The sequence below is a fragment of the Falco cherrug genome, chromosome 2 (assembly GCF_023634085.1).
Source record: "Falco cherrug isolate bFalChe1 chromosome 2, bFalChe1.pri, whole genome shotgun sequence".
Taxonomy (NCBI): Eukaryota; Metazoa; Chordata; class Aves; order Falconiformes; family Falconidae; genus Falco; species Falco cherrug.
This window is the reverse complement of record NC_073698.1, coordinates 100,955,308-100,973,905: the sequence shown is the minus strand read 5'-3', so window position 1 is coordinate 100,973,905 and position 18,598 is coordinate 100,955,308. Positions and strand designations below refer to the sequence as shown.

The 18,598-nt window shown below is 45.4% G+C and overlaps 1 protein-coding gene across 11 annotated transcripts in view; it reads right to left on the bottom strand.

Moving 5' to 3' along the window:
* TIAM1 (TIAM Rac1 associated GEF 1) overlaps positions 1-18,598 on the bottom strand; it is a 195,190-nt gene that overhangs the window by 100,491 nt on the left and 76,101 nt on the right. The window lies entirely within an intron of this gene.

The following is an 18,598-nucleotide window of genomic DNA, read 5'->3' as shown; positions in this document are numbered from 1 at the left end:
TCACATAAATGAAATATAATACGGTGCTAAAGCATGAAGTGGGATTTTTTAGGAATTTTAAAGCATGCATTAGAAATGCAAACCTCTCACAAAACAATAGCTGTACCTCTTCAAAAATGCCAGGCTGGTGAAATATCAGCCACACCACCAAATGAAGACACAGTAAATCTACACAGCACTTGATATTTTCAGCAGTTGTAAGTGTCATTCCATCATTTCAATGCTTCACGCTGCTACGTGGCCCAAAATAGTCCTAAAAGAAAATAACCAGTTTCCTCTTTAAATTTAAAGAGTGGTAGATGATTTTAGTAGTGAGAAAGCTACTGATATTTTCTGTGGCATCATTCCCAGCTCAAATGAAAATAAAAATTGCAGTAAATGTACACACGGTGTATTTGCAGACACACTGACCATATTCACCTATGCCCACACTGCAAGTGAATTATGCAGCCCACCTGAGCTCACAACAGTTCCTGAATTCACATGAACGGCACCTGTCGGACAAACGGAGTGATCTCCAAGCTGCAGGAAAGGACCACACGTGCCCAGTAATTTCCCAGCACCATTTTTGTCTGTATGCACACAGCCCCCACTGTGTTACCAGACAAAAGTAATTTTTACTCAAATGAATGTTAAAAATAGCATCAGGGAGCCTGAATTTCAGTCCTCTTGAAATCCATGTTTCCTCTGTCCTGTGCCAAAGCCACCAGGAGAGGTGACTCTCCCGTGCCTTCTACTCCACCAGCAGCTGCAGCCTCACTGTACCTCTACGCTGATCCTACAGACCTCGGGTAGAAGGAGTAACTTCTTTTTTGTAGCGAGTGGATATACGTCCAAGACAAAGAGAAGACTACTGCCATTTTAAAGGGGAATTTTAAAGGGAAGCCCTTTAAAGAGGGGCCACAAGAGAGAAGCAAAGGTCATCTTTACAACTGAGCTAACCAAAGACTCCCTGGTTTTGCAGTGCTGCACCAGCCTTTGCACCTCTTTTTGCAAGACAGCATTCTTTGTGCTGGTTCAGAGGTCCTTACCGCTGAAGTTTTCAGACCGCTAGTACAGAGTCTGCCCTACAGATGCTCTGGTGACCTCTGGGTGTTTTGTCATTACAGACAGTCTTCCCTTCATAAACCATCACCTTATCACTCAGCACTGATGGGCTGCACATCTCTTAAGGACACGCAAGAGTGAAATCAAAATATCTCAAATGCAATTCCCTCCTCCATTTATTTACTTGGTTTTTTCCCACCACTTTTCAGAGTCAACATATGTACATGAAAAGAGGAGGAGGGGGGAAAAAAAGCCAATATTTTGCACTTTTATCATTTACAGTTTTCAACCAACTCCTACAAAGTCTCTCTCAAAAAGTTATCTTCTGTACATTAAAGGAGGGAAGACAGCTCTGTGCGGTGCAGGAATCTAAGCAGTCTCAAAATTGAGGCCAGATCTACATTAAAAATATTTGCCACCACAGCTATGTCAGTCACAAATTTGATGGAGCATGGCCTCTGGTTATGCCTGCAGAGGCCACTGCAATACAGTTATAGGAGCAAAACTGTGACATGACTTATAGTAAGACTTTTTTTTCCCCAAAAAAAAGAAAAACAAGCTTAGAGTAAGCTCTTCCAGCAAAAGCACTGTTTTGCTGGCGTAAGCGCCAGCCGCATGAAGAAGGCTTTGTACCACTGCAAGGAGGCTGCGCTGGTGCACCACACTGGTGATGTGCTGTTAAAAGGTCTCTGGCTTCGCTGCACCCCGCTTCTGTGCCGGCCCTCAGCAGCGCGATGCTTTCCTTCATTCCTCTGCCAGCCAGCCCGGCTGCTCTCAGCTCCCTAAGAAGGTAAAGTCACTCTTTTCTCCGTCGGTCCCTGTTGCGCAAAACCTGGGCTGCTCCAAGCAGCCTCAGGTCGTTGCAACACTCGGCAACACAAATGCTCTCCTTTTTGCGATACCACAGCCGATTGCTTCTTGTCTGCGAGGCTGCCAGCTTCTGGCTACGCCAAGGGTGGGCAGAAACGTCAGGTCTGGTAGGGGAAGAAAAAGTGTCTCCCTCCACAGTGCTGACACCATCCTTTTCTTCAAAAGGAAGCTGTTGAGCTTATGCATACCGGTCTCACTCAGAACAAGCTGCCACACGAGTGATCCAGCAAGCCTCCCGCCTGCAGAAATAACAGCTCTCTTAAACACTTTGCCCAAAAGCCTTAGTGAAATCAGTGGCAAATTAATTCAATGGGCTTTGGATCAGGCCCCCAAAGAAGTAATCAGGTTTGAAGTGTCGCACGCAAACCCAAAAAGTTCAGCCCTGCTTCTGCCATTTCTGAATTGCAATAGGAAATTCTTCTTTGCCTCATGCACATAACTTTCACACCAAAAAAAGAAAAGGTAAAAGGGAGCAAAGAACAGAGAAACCAGATGCTATTTCTCTGACTTTTCTAAAAAACATTTCCTCAGTGGTCATTTTTGGCACCCTTTTCTGGCCCACAGTCCCCCCACCAGCTGGGCTGTGTGTGAGCTTCTAAAGCCAGCACCACTCGCCCTTCTCTCGGGGGTTGTCCCACGAGGGTTTGGCTGTGGGGAAGGCTCCTTCTCCTCCTCCTTTCTCCTCCTCCTCCTCCCCTTCTCCTTGCTCTGCCCCAGGAGACCTGACAGCCTTAGTGAGGAGGAGGAGGAGGATGAAGCAAAGGCAGCAGCGCCTGCTCCCCTCCCCGGCTGCCAGTTCCCAGCATCGCCCCAGGTAGCAGTCCCAAGGCAGCACATCTCACTTTTCCATTTAAGGAAAAAAAACCAAAAAGTCCTTCAAAGGAAACTCACAGTAAGCATTCTGACATTTTGAAAACACCTTTTTTAACATCTTATATACAGGTTTTTTTAAATACCTGAAATTCCCACAGCAGCTACGTTCAGGCAGGAAACCCAAAAAGCAACCAAACACTCTTCCTTCTCTGCAAAAAGTGTTCATTGCTTTGACAGTCAGAGACAACGCAGGCTGGAGAAAAATCACCCCTCCTTTCAGCCCTCACAGGCTGTAGCATCCACTACACCGTCCTCCTGGTGACATCTGTAAGGTTGCAATTAGCCACCTCTATTTCTGTAATCTTATATGGTGTAGCAAACAGTAAGTCCATTAACTGTGACATTTTTGTGGGATTTCTGTCAGGTCGTTTGTTCAGGAGGCTTACACGTACAAAAGATACAGAAACCTGGTGGGCTTCCTTTATTCACAGTGTTTCAGACAGATCCACCAACTTGCAGGGTTCATTTAATTACTGATTAATAATTATGTACACAGGCAGTAAATAGCTTTTAAAGATGATAAAAACATTTGAAGAGTAACTTAATGTTCAAAACAAGAGTGACGCTCCTCCAAGCATCACCCGAAATCCCGCTGCACCGATTAATAGGTGGGATATTGTTTAGCCTGACCACTTATCAGCACAGCAGGGAGAAGTAATTTAAACCAGACATGTCTGCAACGCGTTTGAAATGAAACAAATAAAATATTACAGCTGGAAATGTGGTTTGAAGCCAGTTTCTACCACCCCCATTCACCGTGAGCTCTGCTTTACCTGGAAAAGTCTGAGTGATTTGACCAGATGGAGGAACAGCGGGAAGAAGGTGGCTTTTGGTGCAGACCTCATTCCCTGGGACGGGGTGGCAGGGCGGGGAAAGGGCTCCATGCACCACCGGCCCAGCGATTTAGGGCTCAGCAGCAAGCAGTGTGGTGAGTGGGGGATGACCCCCAGGACGGGGACAGGGACGGGCACTGGTGTTGCCCATGGGTACCAGTTCTGCTTGTTGCCACAGCTGGAGGAAAGGAAGCAAACTGCCCCTCGCCCACCTTGCCCCTCTCCATCTCAAAGCAGAGGCTGTGCAGCAGCCCCTGTGGGAGAGGGCTGCAAACAAAAGAAGCCAGACACATGGTTTGGTGCACCTTATCTACACCCAGCTGTGGGAAAGGAGGGAGGCACTCCGCTATCACTTCTCATGCAGGTTTTAACATGCCTGAATGTATTCTCTGCCTCTTAAAAAAACCAAAACAACCAACCATGTAAAGGAATGGATAATGGCCTTTGCAGGGTACCTTTCCGCTTCAGCTTGCAAAGTCTGCCCTGCCATGTACTTTACCCAGCACAGCGTGACTGCAAAACATTCTACACAATGGGCACCCTGAACTTTTCAAGGGAAACAGCTTCCACCAGCCCCACTGACAAATTAGGTGGAGGTGTCTGCTGACAGCTTCCACATCAACAAGGAAAAATGCCCCAGGTGAAATCTGAACATGGAAATGAAATTTAAAAAAAAAAAAAAAAAAGTTTGTTTACACAGAAGATGCAGGAAGCTCTGGCCAAACCTGCATCCACGTGCATCCCAGGCTGCTGGGTTCACACTTACAGTCAAACAACTCTTGGGGCGCCCCGTGGAAGCATGCACTTAATGTGCTGCAACCTTTTCTTAGCATCTCTGATATGCCAAAAAAAAGGCTACCTGAATGGCTTTAACCAATACTGCAACACGGAGTTGTGTAACGCTGGCAGGGAAAAATCTTCACAAGAATCATTTAGTTGTGGGCAGGTAGAAAGCCATGCCAACTCTGCCGAGTAATACAAGTGCATCTCGTGGAGCCATTCATAAAAGCTGGTGCTTAATTCAAGGCACAAAGCATTGAGAAAACCCCAGTCCATAAGGCAGCTAACCAGATCTGGAATATCGGAATGCAAGGGGAAAAGAAAGGGATTGCAGTTAATCTTCCTAATGAGCAAAAAGGCCAGGAAAACTCTAGGAAGGTTTTGTGCGGGGATTTGTATGTGCTCGTGGGAGCTCAGCAAGGTTAATAACCTGCTCTTCTTACAACACCGCACGTAAGTACGCAACTTTAGGGCACAGGGCCGACCTTGTTAAGTTTATGTTCAATAGTTCCATTTTGATCTTCCTCCTTAAAGCCTGACATCCAGCCGTGTTTCGAAGAGGAAGCGAGTCCCATACTTGTCTTAACAAGTGTGCAACACCTGCTCCGGCGCTCTGGGGTTTACTGTATTGTTTGGGGTTTGGGTTTTTTTTTTTAAAGCCTAACCTAACAGGCTTATGGGAAAAAAAAAAAAAAAAAAAGGGCCAATAACCAGTTTCAGGAATAAAAGAGAAAAAGACTTTATTCATTCACCCCTTTGTTTTCAGGAAACTTAGCCCAACATATCTTTGTCAATACATCATGAAAAATGCAGAAAGTGCAAACATAGGCAGGATGGTGCTTCAAAGGGAAAAGGCACGGCCCTGCTTTGGCTCCCTGTGTCTTATGACCAAGCCCATATTCTGGGATATTTCTGTATCATCAGGAGACTTTTTTTACTGGAACTTTTAACAAGCAGGGAAAGCCCAGCAGCATCCTGCTTGCCAAATAATTTGTTTATGCAATATTTCCAGAATCCAGCTTCTTTTCCCCTGTAGAAATCCTATGTCCACTAACAAGGAAGATGTTTAAATGCTAAAATAGGAGACCTGAGCAAAGCCCAGAACTGCTGTAATGGAAATTGTCTCCCACCAGACTCAAGGGATATTATTTATATGAACACTCACGTAACTGAAGTTAACTATTGTCCCGCAGTACTACATCAAGGTCATTATTTCAGATACCACCCTGACAAGTGACTTTATTAAAAGAAACAAGATTAAAAAATTATGCAGAATTCCAGACAGAATTAACCCATAATTCAAGCGAGCGGCTTGAAGAGCAGATCAATGCAAAGCAAGGATTGCTAACACACCTATCGGCAACGAAGCCATCCCCAGGCTGGCATTTTTTCCAGGGAGCTTTCAGATGAAGATTAATGGAGACATAAGGACAGCTCTCAGTTTAACCTGTCAGCCAGTGACTTCAGACTAAATTGAATTATGAATTGTTGATCCCATAAGAACGCTACTTAGACATTTTCTTGCAGTGTACATCACTTAAGACATGAACCATCAAAATGAAGCAATTTTTTGTCTGCTCTGGGTGATTTTGCCCAATTAATTCATTAAGGGAGTTTGAGGGAAATATTCAGAAGAATGCCACATGGTGTGAACAGATAAGATGTCCCACTGTACATATTGTCTAACTTAGCCTGTATTTAAGGCAAGCATTAAATTACAAAACTGAACAACAGCGAACACAGTTCTTTAGTACTACCATAAAAATAAAAAACCAAAACGTTAACTTCATTGATTCCTTTGCTGTGCCAAGTGTAACATGTTGATAAAATCCTACAGAAAGGATATAATTCTCAAGGACCATTCTTGCGCTACCTGAAGGTATGCAGGTGACAACTTGAAACACTAAAGCCAGCCCAGGCCATGGCACAGGAGTGGTAACTCAAGCCCGCATGTTCAAACGCCTCGGCAGCCTGTCCGGTGGGTTTCGAGCTGTGGTCTCTGCAGCAGCCCACGGAAATCCAGGGGACAGGGAAAGCACAGCCACAGCTGCTACAGTACACAGCATGCTGCCCACTGACTCCTCCCAAGGGGTACACGCCTCTGCTGGAACAGTTTTTAGGAACCAAAAGATATTGAAAGCCACTGCATGGAAGTGCACACTGGAATGGGTTTGAATTTGCATATAGAGAAGAATAAATCAGGCTAAATCACATCCAATATCATGACAGCTAACCATAAATTTTAATTTAGCTGACATGATACCAAAAATGACATCCTGGACTAGATTGACCACGAAGTTGTGACTGATGTCACACAAACTAACTTGATGCTTCAGCTTCAGGCTTGAATACTTTAACGTGTTGTTAGTTAGACCAGCATTAAGTAAAAGCTCAAAATTCTACCAGTATTTTCCAAATCAATCTAGATGAAGAAACATCGATGCAACAGCCATCCAGCTTTTCCAAGATTACAGTGCCTTTCATGAAAGAAGCTGAGAAGCAATTCTACATGCCAAGTCGGTAAACAGAATTAGATTTAGAATTAGAAGTATAATAATTCTATTTTAATCAGGGAAAACGGCAGGAATAATTAAAAACTAATAATTGTTATGGAAACCCAGCTGAAACATTTGTTGATTTTAAATTAAAATGGTCGTACATTGGACTAACAAAGAGTTGTATTTAGAATATTTTCGACACTCTCTTACTTAAAAAAGCACTTACATTTACTGCATTTTTAATTAAAAGAATAACCTACAGGCCTTGGAAGAAAAATCTGGTACAGCTTTATGGATTACCCTGCTGCAAAGAAAAACACTGTAGTGGCTAGCTCCATTAAGAACATCTAAAAGAACTTCATCACATCATTCAAGTGAAATTCAAAACCCTAAAAATATCAATTTTGATTAGTATAAAATTCAAATAATGCTGTATTTACTCCTTTCTCCTCTTATGTTTTGTGATTTCATTGCATTGTCTTAGCATTTTCACGTATTAGCAAGGGATCATAACTATCAACAGGTAGGCTGGTTAGGGTGCGGTGGCTAAAACCATTCCCATGGCTGTACCCAAGTGCACTGCTCTGATTTTAACTTGGGAATACAGGCTGAGCCGCATGGCTTAACGCTGTATTTCACCATCTCTGCTGCAAGGGCGGTAACTCCCAACAGAGGACCGGTACGGACGGCTGCGGGCAGTCAGTGACTCAGTGCCCAGTTTAATTTGTTATTACAGAAGACAACACCCTTAGCTACCTTTTCTCCTGCGCATTCAGGAACAAGTGCTCAATGCAGAGCTGATGCCCCAGCTGGATCCTATGGCCCTGTGGCTAATCCAGTGCGCACCCCAAACTCTTCTCAGGTAAGGGGAAGGATAGAGGCATGAAGAAACCTAAACTCTGGTCTCCGTACAACTTTTTGGCAGCAAACCAAAAAAGTCAGTTCTTACAACCATTCTGCAGAGACACCGATGTGGTGGTATTAATGACCTCTGCTGCTGCCGCTAAATACCCTTTGCATAGGAAAATCAGCTCCACTGGTGTTCTTGCTACCACTAAAACTGACGTTGCTGAAGGAGGCCAGGGAAACCTCACTATAAGCAGGAAAACTCTCATCTGGGGAGTCTATGGACCCTCAGGCACTTCCAGAGGGACACAGGACTGGCTCAGCCCTCTGAGCATCCTCACAACTTCAGGAGTTGGCTGCCCAGCTCCAACAGCACAGTCCCATATGCATACGCATCTCTGATGACAGCCTAAAGCAAATGGCTGTCTGCACTGGTCTGTGAGAAGCTGGAAGCATAAATGGTCACTTAGTGAAAAAAAAACCCACTCAATTTCTATAAGAAACCATGATAACCCAGCCCAGGCACATGATCTGTATGCCTCATGCTCTTAGAATTCAGTCTCTTAATGTACATTTCTGTTTAATCCTCTGTGCACTATTACAATGCCATAATGAAAATAAAATAACAGCTTTCAAGTGTAGCTATTGAGTTAATCACATTCAGCCAGAATCAGTCAGAAAGCCTGAGTCCTCAAATCCACGATTTACAGTGAAACACCTAATGCTAACCGGTAGCATTTCAGATCACATACTGCTGAATAAATTCAGTGTTATACAATGCTGTCCCATCAGGTAGACCTATTTTCTGTTATTAGCCTGGTGAAATAACCTGCAGTACTTACATCAGGCATGTTAATGTTTCTGTTGTTTTCTTCACACTTAGCACCATCGCTTATTTTCACCTATTCCAAAACGTTTTAGAACAGTCAGATCAGACACATGGGGGATGTTTTTCAAAGAAGGGCATGTGCCTTTAAAGCTGAGGACCCCTTTTTTCTAAGTTTTTAAATTCTAGAGAATTCTGATCAATTGCAAGCCAAGAATTTCAGTGTGCTGCACCTAGGCTCTCTGACAGGTTTATCAGTTTATTTAGTTGTGAAGCTTAAGCAAAGGCTGTATCTTATAGCAAAGGTACTACAACAGGGCTCCACTGTCAAACTTAATTCCACAGATTCACAAATATCTTAAATCTCCCTGCATCTCAAATCTCCTTTTACAGATGGAGAAATTACTTTCCTCAATCACTGAAATCAAGTCAGAATAAATCCATTTATATAGGCGAGGTGCTCAAGCAGGTGACATGGTAGTGACAGATATCTAGTTAGACAGAAAGGACTGAGCTCAACACCACATAATTTCATCAGAGTATCAAAAAACACAATGTCATTTTGCTTCCCATAAAAGGTCTCTCTAAAATGAAGTTAAAGGAATCATATGCATCTCCTTAAGACATGACGAGAATTAGTCTGATACAGGCTTGTAGGACCCACTCAATTACTCTGTGATAATATTGCAATAAATTTTAGGTCAGGCATGGTGGGATATGAACCCCAGGCCTCCGGCGTTCATCTATTAGGTCTAAAAAGAGAGGTCAGACAAAGATAATCCTCTTATTGCTCCGTCAATTTTACTAACGGAGACTCTAAACGTGAAATTTGGTCCAGCTTTAGCAGTAAAAAAATTATTTTTATTTGCCAGCATCCCAAATCTCTGCCTCTCGAGAGCTGCAGGGGCTGGGAGCCTCACCAAGCTCCAGGAGCAGTGGGGTGGTCCAGCCCTGAGCACCCGCTGGCTCGCTCATGCCAACCCTCCCAGCTTTTCCAGCAGGGACTGGGAAAGCAGGCAAGCAGAGAGGTTGAACAGGCCTCTGCACAAATGTATTCATTTCTGAGAACTCTGGAGAATTTTTCTAAAAAACCCATGGCAACAAGTACCGTCTGGTGCAAAAAGGGTAGTGAAAAGCAAGTGCTGCCAGGAAGGCGTGAAGTTGCTGTCTCTCCCTTCTGCACCAAGTTCTGAGTAACATTACGATGTGACTAACGTCTTTCTGTAGATAGCAGCCAGGCAAGAAATTTTATTGCCATTTAGAGAATGAATCAGTAGCTCTGGGAGGAATAAAACCTTCTAAAAGCTTTTATCTTCCCTTATTGAAATACACCTTTTTTTAAGAGAACTTCATAAAAGTGTAACTTTAAATACCTGCTGAAAATGCTTTAATCCTTAATTCCTTCTCATTGGTATTAAATGTGGCCAAAACCTGTCCTCTGCTGGGTTTGTTTTACTTCTCTCTCTGACTAACCTAGGACCAAAGCATGTTACGGAGAAGTTAGTGGAAGCAACAGGTAGGCAGAGATTTCGAAAATCTGATGGTACTCCCTTGAGTGACTCATTTTGGGGTTCAATGAGCAAAAAGGTGCTTAAACTTTAAAGGGATTCCTGTACAGAAATAGCTCTCTGCAGCTGGCTGGTCTTGGTAAGCTTGAAGTGAGATGTACACTCTGATGAGCAGGTTCAGGATTGCTCTTTAAAAGCTGGCTATCTCTAGCTCACCTGTAATCTTGTGAAAATTACAGGCAAGATAAGGAGGGCCAGCCGTGCCTCTCCTAAACCCACTGTGCCATCTCAGGCAACACAGGCTGGAGAACCATTTCAAAAACAGGACGATCAACCTGCAAGCTTGAGATGAGCATGGCAAAGCTCGAGCAGGCTCTGGTGGTAAGCAGGATCCAGCCCCACCCCCCCACACCCCCTAAAAACTCTGGATCTCAGACTAGGACCCCATCTCAGTGCAAGGGTGCACATATTCACAGCGGCTGGCAGGCAGGTCCACGTCCTGGAAATGAACCCAGCACTGACACCATAGGCGATTCCTCAAACATCTTGTTCCTCTTGTAGACAACAGCTCTAGGCTAAAACAACCTAGGGTAAAATGCACTGGAAATGTGCAAACTATTTTCAGTAAGTATCAGAAAAACTTTTTAAAATGTTCCTTAACCCACAAAATCTGTGTCAGTAACCATCTTCCTTTACAGATGCACTAAGGCACCAAGAAACCACCCCTGAACTGTGGGCACATCGTCGGTGGCAGGAACCGATCTCCTACTCCAACCACCAGACTACACTCCCTGCTAGAGGCAGCTCCCTTTCATCTCTTCAGAAAATCAACACTGAAACCAAGTCAAAAGCTAAGTTTTTGGTGGGGAAAAGTAATCCAGCAAAGCCCTGAATGTAGATCAGGAACCAGAAGGTTTACTTGCATAACCTCACTTAGTACATTTAAGTTAGTGTTACGTGCTTGTCTCACGAGCACAAGGCTCTACCTCCCCAAAAAACCACTACAGCTGGAAAGCAACCCCCCCAACCCTTGAGCTAACAACAGCCTCCACTGGCATCTCCAGAGGAAAGCCGGACTCCGAGGAGTAAGATGCCATGCCTGGATAGCAACTTCAAAGCTCTTCGCTACTCTAAGTCAACCATATACTGCAATGTCCTCAGCTTTTTATCATCATGCCGTCTCTATCGCTCTGCACGTCGTAGTATATAGGATGTTATTTTTTTCTCTTAATAGGTTTAGTTGCAAGTTTGTCTGACCACTCGCTGTCTGGGAGCTGTGGTTTTACTGGACTCCTTCAATTAACCTTCAAGGACTTCAACGTTTTTTCCCCTGCACATTTGTACTTGGCACCAAAAAAACATGCATTAGAGTGCTTCACTGTTTACTTTGCAAGATGCATTCCTCTGAAGTTCTATGTTGCTGAATTATGCAAAAAAAAGCATACTCCACTGACATACTTCCTATACGTTTGCAAGTCATTACATCTGTGTTTTATACACACAAGGGGCATGTTCTCTGGAAATGCGTTTCTTCTGAGGCACCATCCACCCTCACCGCCTCCTGAGAGCTCATGGTAGACCCTGCTGTATTTATACTGCAGTTGCATCTGAAAGCTCCAGCGTGGACTGAAACCGGAGATCCCAGCTGCCTTACAGTTTCACAAGGATAGGTGAGCCTTGGTCCAGGAGTTCACACAAAGCTGTAGCTGTTTGCCCTATCATCGCAGACTCAGGCTTGTCAAGTATTTCATTGTCATTTATTTGGTGCTAATGGGGGAAGCTATACCATGCCTCGTGCAACAGGGCAGGCCCACCTCCCATTTTATGTGCCACCTAGTACTTTGGTGGAACCAGCGCACACCATTCGACAACAGAGACCAAGTTTTTGGCAGCCATAAAGTGGCTCAGCCTCCTGTTTTCCAGGAGGACTAACCAATGCACATCCAGTGAGACTCCAGCCGCTGCAGTGTTGGCCAATTCGTTCAATTCGGAGAGACCAACCCCTATCTCTGCCTCTCCTCCAGGCCCATCCTGTCCCAAATCCTTGCCCTTCCCCACAGTGTTCACTGCCAGCTTCTCCCTGCTCCCTTACCAAACACTTCTCCCTGGTAAAGGAGATCCCAACAAAGACAGCTGTAAGGTCCTCGGAAACATGAGGCTTCTTCGTTACCTGTGAAGCCCCATGAGCCCAAACAAGGCTGCAATTAGACCTGCCCCGAAGCCTCTGTTTCCAAATAATCCTGCCCCCTTCTCCCAAAGACACAGCTCCAGCCCTGCAGACGTTTTTACTCTCAAAGCCATGCTCTCAAAAAAGCCTTGATTTCTTTCTTTTCACTTGCCCAGAAGCATAAATCAAAAGCTGACTGTGGTAGGTACTGCAGTTTTCTCATGCTCCTGGACAGCCATGTTCTGTTCATTCCTCCATTACTTAATGTTATTTCAAAATACAGACTCCAGCTGTTTGAGTACCTATGTGCAGATGTGCAACTTTGCCCTCCTCTGGCTTCATTCCCCTGCTGCAAAAAGGCTGGAGGCCACATTTCAGCAGAGAGGCACTGACTGTCCCCCGGCCAGAGGGGAGAGTCCGTGATGCTGGCCACTCCGGCAAGGAACAACAAACGGCTCCCAGGGACGCTGCCAATGGGTCCGAAGTCTTCGTGGAGGTCTGGATATTTATAAAGATTTGCCAAGTCCAGGTGGCCCAAAACAACAGACTGCACCTACTTCCTCCTCAAAAATCTCCCATTCCTTTTAATTTCCCTTTAACACTGCCACCCCCCCATAAATTCCAAACTTGGAGGTATGCTCAGGTAACCACGTCAAGCATAAACACCTATTTTAAACAGTAAACAGAAGCTGAAATATCATGCATTCATTCATATGCCTGCAGGAATGACAGCTTGAAGGAACATATCAAGTAGTATGACTTCCCACATTTTAAAAAAACAGGCTGGTAAATTACAGTGATTTATCATTCCTCAACAAAGTACACACAGAAAAATAGTGCTTCCCAGAAAAAAGATTACCAAGCAATCATCCAGATGTTACTAAAGCATTAAGATAAATTTGCTAAAAAAAAAAAAAATAAAAGCAGCAAGGAAATGAATCCTGGCTGGCTTTTTTGTTGTAAGTTTCATCTGCAGCTTCTAACTGAACTGACTTCTGCATTCTGCGTCAAGTCTTACACCAAGGCTGTGTGCATTTCTGGTGCCTGCTGCTGCCTATGCTCGCACCTCTCACAGCAACGCCTCGCTAACTCACTCTGGGATGCCGTAAAAGCCAACAGAAATGCAACTTTCCTCCCACTTAAGGGGAAAAAAAAAATAAAAAAGCATTTTCTTGGCTACAGTTGTGCAAAGGGGGGGGGGGGGGGGGGTAGGATCCTTTATTACTGTTAAAAGAAGCACATTAGTCATTTTTAACCAGAACAACCTTTGGCACGTATTACGCATCACAGTGAAAATCATCAGATGTTTGGCAAAGGTTTTCAGTAACCACTTCAATTCACTGCATAAACCTGCAGCGATCACTCCATAATCCACCCCCCACCCCCCCCAGGAAACCTGGGAATAGTTAATGCTTCAAGTCCCACGGGCTTGGCTGGCAGGTTTCCTCCAGCACCCTCGGCGGGGGGGCCGCAGCATCCCTCCAGCTGCAGAGGGGCCCCAAGCGTGGGTACCCCCCACCAGGCAAGGTGGGAAGCGCCTTGCAAAGGGAAGCAAGTGGCCTCCCTGCAGCTGAGGAGCACCGGACAAAGCAAGCAGGCTGATTCACAGCCTCTGCTCTGGGGCTTCCAGGTCTTGCCAGTGTTCATGCAGAACCTGGGCACGGGCGAGGATACGTCTGATCCCTTTGGAGATCGAGACTTCACCATCGAGACGCAGCTTTCCCATCACTGAGATAACCCAAAAATCGGCTTCTCAGACACTTGCCGTGGGCATGGAGCTGGCAAGCAGCAGTCATACAGCTGCATTTTTTTGAACTCTGATAGATCACCCATGTTCACTAATTTCAGGTTGGGAAGTTTAAACCACGCAGTTAATGTCCTTCGACATGCTGGATTTGGGGGGTTTGGGCAATATTTAGCATAATCCCATGCAAACTGATAAAATCTTTCTAGCTTGTTCCAGCCAGGCACACTGGTTAACATGCAAGAAACTGCCTATCAAGCAGCGCTGTTCAAGTGAATTTTGGTTTGTAGTAACCATTAAATACTCCCCCTCCTGCACGTCCCAGACCTTGATCAAAATCCCTCCTGTCCTGACCAGGATTTGGTCCCCTGGGCGCAGGGAGGCAGCTGCACCCAGCAGCTTCCCACCTCCCTTCCCGGTGGTGGCCTTACGCAATGGGGAGTCTTTGTCTCCATTTCAATATCTAAGGGCCTGGAGCACACTGAATACACCTTCCCCGCCCAGGTTAATGCAAATGAATAACAAAGCAGTTTTCAGCTGGGAAGCAGACAGCAGAAGGCTTATTTGTTTTCCCTCCAACTTGAGGATTAGAGGGTCTGGGCTGCAGGACCACAGAGGGCTGTTTGCACACCTGGGAAAGTCACGACATCAGGTTTTTAGAGTGCTACGGCAGTTTCTGATACGAGCTGTGAAGCCTCCTCTCACCAAAAGCTCAACTGCTGCTAGGATATTTTCAGTAGCTGCACGGCTGTAGTGTATGAACGGAAAGACCAAAAAGAGGGGCTTTGTGCATCCTCCAAAAATGGTGGAGTCAGGTATTAACGCAAAATTACACGCTTTCCTTCTTCCCTCCCACCTCTGCTATTTTACAGGCTTCCAAGCACTGCTTTCTGGCCTCGAACAAAATCCTGCAGGCAAGGTCTGGCGACCTCCCTGACTCTTCCATCTGCAGCGATGACTTGCTGTTGCCCTACGCTGCCTGTTTCAGAGAGCCTTATTTCCAGAGGGGTCACCCTTGGCGCCCAGGACAACTGCCCTGATAGCTCCAGCACTACCTGAAAGAGAAATCTCCCTAAACACACAGACAAAGCTTTGGCTCCATGAAGCAAGAGGCCAGTGCAGCAGAACCACTCACCTCAGCTAGGCAGCTGTCGTGGTCCCCCAGCCCATGCCTACTCTGCCAGCAGCTGTGTGGCTCCCTATGGCCGTCCCCATAAGCTAAAATGCATCTGGACAACACCACTAGCACTGCAAATATTGATACAGAGGGAAGTAAAGCAGAAAAAGACTTTCATAAGGACAATGCTATTCAAGTGCTGTTTCTGTGCTTGATCCAATATAAAAACCCCTCGACAAGTGAGGTTTTTTCTTGCACTACTCGTATGAAACCATGCCCACCGGTTCCAAATTGTTTGGAAAGGAAAATATAAATAGAAATGCAGAGAAACTTTTACGAGAAAAAAATGTTTCTGCCTTTTCAGAAACAAACACAACTGTTCCCACCACCACGGGTGACCACCAGCACCCCTCCTATCTCATTAAACCTACCGTGACTCTCACACATTCCTATGTCCACAAGTAATCCTTATGTCCGATCTCTTCATGACCCAAACCGTTCCTGCAATGTCCCCGCTTGCCGACGACACTCGTGCCATTACAGCAGCATGTACGTATGTATGCAAGGCGATTTGTGGTCAGGCCCAAGGCAGCTTACGGAGGCAGTGCTCATTAGCTGTGCCTCAGGTATACCTATGACAATGCAAGGTAATGCAATTTATCTTACACCACTCCTGGTGAAGCTGCACCATGGCACGTTTGCTCTGTACCTCCTGCAGTTACTGGCGATCTGTTTAACTCCGTTAACATCACTGTGAGTCTGAGCTCTTACTTATCCCATCATCTAGACCAACTCTAGACAATACTAGAAAAAGCAAGAGGAAAAAAAGCAAGAGCTAAACCACCGCTGGTCTCCCATGCCCTAACCTCCACCTGCCACCCCAGACCTCGCTGCTGGGAAGCCCACCGAAGGCGGACAGGGAGAGCGGGAACTGCTGGGGGTGCTGGCAGCAGCGAGCCCACTGAGCCTCCTGCAGGGGCTGCCTTTGAGCCAAGGCAAGGGGTGCGCACAGAGACCCTCACAGGACTGCAGCCACACAGGGCACCTCAGGCTGCCTGCGCCCAGGCACACACACTGCCTAATGCGCACCCCGCTACACCGCTGCCACTGCTGGGATCATTTATTTGCTTTGTTTTATGAGGGCTTTTTAAGTTACCTGAGAACACTGCATTCCAACTCTTATTGAAAGCATAATTGGAAGTCTCAAAAAGCAATTACATTAAAAGCACTCTGCAGTGAATCAACTAACAACCCATTTGCCCATGAGCCTCCTGCACCAGCCACAGCACTGGCTGATGGGGCTGGACTTCTGGGATGTGCACATGGAGCTGAGGCTTCATGCATGGGAACAACACAGCCTCTTCCCCCTCGAAGGAAGAAGGGTTTGTTAGTTATCACAAATGTTCCCCCTTTCTCAAGTCCTTCAACACCGTCCCACCAAGAAAGCAAACAAGCAGCAGAGAGCAAGCCTGCTGAGCCAGGGGAAAAGGATGTTCATGTTTGTTTACAATTCAATTAAAATTTGTAATGTCTCTACCAATAAAAACTACATTCTGGTTCTAGAAACTGCTAAATCTTATGTGATCCGTGCCTTGCGAGGCACAATAGAAATACAAATATCTACATGATAACTTCCCTTTTTTTCCCCCTGCTTCTGCACTGTTTGCAGCACAGCTGGGCTAATCCCATTTCCACTGCTCTGTATTCTGACCTCCTTAAACAGCCCCATGCTAGGATGTTAAAACACTCTAATCTATAAATAATATATTCCCCTCATCCAGCAATGGATTACTGGGCCATAAAACTCACTGGAACACATTGCACAGTCGCCAGTTTAACAAAATAATACTGAGAAAGACATGTCAGTAGAGAACTGTCCTCTTTCTTGCCGAATTTTTTTAAAGATTTGACATCACCATTACTTTTGCATTTGATTATTCTTTTTTAATAAACTGTTTAGGAGCCGGTCTATTATTCTAGTGACCTCTTTTTCCCCCCACCAAAGACCCTTGATTTCTTTTTTGTGCTATTAATCCTCAGAGCATGGCAAAAGACCAGCACCAGCTACGTAACCAGAGCCAAAGTGAAGGGGAGGCAATAAAGGGCTTGCTGCTGCCATACGGCACAGGGCCTCACACACAGGGCGAGGCCATGCTTTAGACCCAAGACAACCTGTTGCCCCAAGTGGGCAGCTCCCATTTCTGCTCCGCCATCCTCCTGTCCCAGCTCCTTGCAGGAGGATGCTCAGGCATTCACTGGACCCCATGCTGGGCCCGTCCATGTCACTAATAATCCTTCAGGGAACTATCCATATTTTCCTCAGGGTTCATCTTCGAACAGCCATTACCTACAACTCAAGCCATAATGCGTGACTTCATTTAAAGATAAATGAGTCTGCTCCAAAGACCGATGTCTAAAAGGCTTTCTCCCACTGCTGTGACAGTGCAAAATCAATGCTTCTCGTCACCACCAATGCCCGCAGGAATCGTACTACCTATTTCCCAGAGCAAAAGCATAAAGCTCAAGCAAATGATTAAATGATGCAAATTTGTGGTTTGGCAGATTTTTTAAAAACAGGCATTCTGGAAAAATAAAGTGTTTCTGTCTCAGAACAAGTTGGAACTCTCTTAAAAACAGACATGCACCCTTTAAAGAGCAAGTTCCCCTAGGAAGTATAACCAGGCATGACACACTTCAGCACTTGATTCCTTAGCTGTTTGCTGTGATTAACACAGCAATTTTCCATACTTTTTTTGTAATGCACTTTTAACTCTGAAAGGATTGGGGAAAAACACGCAACCCATCGACACCCACAAAATCTGCTTCCTTCATTCCACTGCACTAATCACATGTGAAAATTTAAATCACTCCCGCAATATGAAAATGCTGTCAAAGGAATTAATAGCTGCCTTGACAAAGGGATTCTGGTACATTAAGTGAAACAATTAAAGCACTAACATTTCTAACAGCTACAGCGTGACTTAATTCCCCCAAAAAGGTACACATTATAGTTTGCCCTGCACGGGAGGATTACTCATGGCTGATGGGTTGCAGCGCAGCTCTGAATCAGGTCTGAACCCTGCCCATTGGAAAGCAAGCCCGTGCCCCTCAGGAAGCAGAAGCCATATCCAACATTTCTACAGCAGCCCTGAAGACTGTGAGTTGGGAGAGGATGGTGAGCCGGCCTCTCAACAGCAGCCAGCTGCTGGGAGAAGAGCAGGGCCAGGAGACAACACTGCCCATTTGGTTATTAGCCCTAATGCTTAGTCACAGTAATTGCAGGGCCTGGGCTCTGTACTCAGATTTCCTGTCACCAACCCAAGAATTAAGCAATTTAGATTTAAAGATAGTAACCAGTATATAAAATAACTTGGTAAGCGATCACAGAAGTAACTAGGAGAAAAATGAGCAACTCGATACGGAAAATCTTCCCCCAGCCCCTGCTTCTGCAGTGTTATCAGATCTTCAGCAAGTGCCAGAGCCCACCAG